The sequence below is a fragment of the Oncorhynchus mykiss genome, chromosome 16, assembly GCF_057628025.1.
Source record: "Oncorhynchus mykiss isolate SJ-2025 chromosome 16, ASM5762802v1, whole genome shotgun sequence".
Classification (NCBI taxonomy): Eukaryota; Metazoa; Chordata; class Actinopteri; order Salmoniformes; family Salmonidae; genus Oncorhynchus; species Oncorhynchus mykiss.
Genome location: NC_143037.1, coordinates 6557759 through 6560426, shown reverse-complemented (window position 1 = coordinate 6560426; position 2668 = coordinate 6557759).

The following is a 2668-nucleotide window of genomic DNA, read 5'->3' as shown; positions in this document are numbered from 1 at the left end:
TGATTTGACTGTTTATCCTTTTACTATATAATCTGGGTCCAATCCCTTGGCTGTCCTTCGTCCTACCAGTCCAGACCTGTCCACGTCATCACACCTATCATTACCTGCAGCCTACTGCTCTACACAACACACACAGATCCATCTTCTCCACATAGGCAGTATTTTGACATACTGTTCTATTGCTAAAGGTCCGCTATCTGATATTCTGTCACAAAAGATTGTAGATTGTAGACCAGGGCACTCCAGCCCTGTTCCTGGAGAGAAACCCTCCTGTAGATTTTAACTCCAGCCCTGTTCTTGGAGAGAAACCCTCCTGTAGATTTTAACTCCAGCCCTGTTCCTGGAGAGAAAGCCTCCTGTAGGTTTTAACTCCAACCCTGTTCCTGGAGAGAGACCCTCCTGTAGGTTTTAACTCCAACACTGTTCCTAGAGAGACACCCTCCTGTAGGTTTCAAATCAAACCCTGTTCCTGGAGAGAAACCCTCCTGTAGGTTTCAACTCAAACTCTGTTCCTGGAGAGACACCCTCCTGTAGGTTTCAACTCAAACCCTGTTCCTGGAGAGAGACCCTCCTGTAGGTTTACACACTAACCCTGTTCCTGGAGAGAGACCCTCCTGTAGGTTTTAACTCCAACACTGTTCCTAGAGAGACACCCTCCTGTAGGTTTTAACTCCAACCCTGTACCTGGAGAAATACCCTCCTGTAGGTTTCAACTCAAACCCTGTTCCTGGAGAGACACCCTCCTGTAGGTTTCAACTCCAACCCTGTCCCTGGAGAGCTACCCTCCTGTAGGTTTCAACTCAAACCCTGTTCCTGGAGAGAGACCCTCCTGTAGGTTTTAACTCCAACACTGTTCCTAGAGAGACACCCTCCTGTAGGTTTCAACTCCAACCCTGTTCCTGGAGAGAAACCCTCCTGTAGGTTTCAACTCCAACCCTGTTCCTGGAGAGACACCCTCCTGTAGGTTTTAACTCCAGCCCTGTTCCTGGAGAGAAACCCTCCTGTAGATTTTAACTCCAGCCCTGTTCCTGGAGAGAAACCCTCCTGTAGATTTTAACTCCAGCCCTGTTCCTGGAGAGAGACCCTCCTGTAGGTTTTAACTCCAACCCTGTTCCTGGAGAGAAACCCTCCTGTAGGTTTCAACTCCAACCCTGTTCCTGGAGAGCTACCCTCCTGTAGGTTTTAACTCCAACCCTGTTCCTGGAGAGAGACCCTCCTGTAGGTTTCAACTCCAACCCTGTTCCTGGAGAGAGACCCTCCTGTAGGTTTTAACTCCAACACTGTTCCTGGAGAGAGACCCTCCTGTAGGTTTTAACTCCAACACTGTTCCTGGAGAGAGACCCTCCTGTAGGTTTTAACTCCAACCCTGTTCCTGGAGAGAGACCCTCCTGTAGGTTTCAACTCCAACCCTGTTCCTGGAGAGAGACCCTCCTGTAGGTTTTAACTCCAACACTGTTCCTGGAGAGAGACCCTCCTGTAGGTTTCAACTCCAACCCTGTTCCTAGAGAGAGACCCTCCTGTAGGTTTCAACTCCAACCCTGTTCCTAGAGAGAAACCCTCCTGTAGGTTATAACTCCAACCCTGTTCCTGGAGAGAAACCCTCCTGTAGGTTTCAACTCCAACCCTGTTCCTAGAGAGACACCCTCCTGTAGGTTTCAACTCCAACCCTGTTCCTGGAGAGACACCCTCCTGTAGGTTTCAACTCCAGCCCTGTTCCTGGAGAGACACCCTCCTGTAGGTTTCAACTCCAACCCTGTTCCTGGAGAGACACCCTCCTGTAGGTTTCAACTCCAACCCTGTTCCTGGAGAGAAACCCTCCTGTAGGTTTCAACTCCAACCCTGTTCCTGGAGAGAGACCCTCCTGTAGGTTTCAACTCCAACCCTGTTCCTGGAGAGAAACCCTCCTGTAGGTTTCAACTCCAACCCTGTTCCTGGAGAGCTACCCTCCTGTAGGTTTCAACTCCAACCCTGTTCCTGGAGAGAGACCCTCCTGTAGGTTTCAACTCCAACCCTGTTCCTGGAGAGCTACCCTCCTGTAGGTTTCAACTCCAACCCTGTTCCTGGAGAGACACCCTCCTGTAGGTTTCAACTCCAACCCTGTTCCTGGAGAGAAACCCTCCTGTAGGTTTCAACTCCAACCCTGTTCCTGGAGAGAGACCCTCCTGTAGGTTTCAACTCCAACCCTGTTCCTGGAGAGAAACCCTCCTGTAGGTTTCAACTCCAACCCTGTTCCTGGAGAGCTACCCTCCTGTAGGTTTCAACTCCAACCCTGTTCCTGGAGAGAGACCCTCCTGTAGGTTTCAACTCCAACCCTGTTCCTGGAGAGCTACCCTCCTGTAGGTTTCAACTCCAACCCTGTTCCTGGAGAGACACCCTCCTGTAGGTTTCAACTCAAACCCTGTTCCTAGAGAAACCCTCCTGTAGGTTTCAACTCCAACCCTGTTCCTGGAGAGCTACCCTCCTGTAGGTTTCAACTCCAACCCTGTTCCTGGAGAGCTACCCTCCTGTAGGTTTCAACTCCAACCCTGTTCCTGGAGAGCTACCCTCCTGTAGGTTTCAACTCCAACCCTGTTCCTGGAGAGAAACCCTCCTGTAGGTTTCAACTCCAACCCTGTTCCTAGAGAGAGACCCTCCTGTAGGTTTCAACTCCAACCCTGTTCCTAGAGAG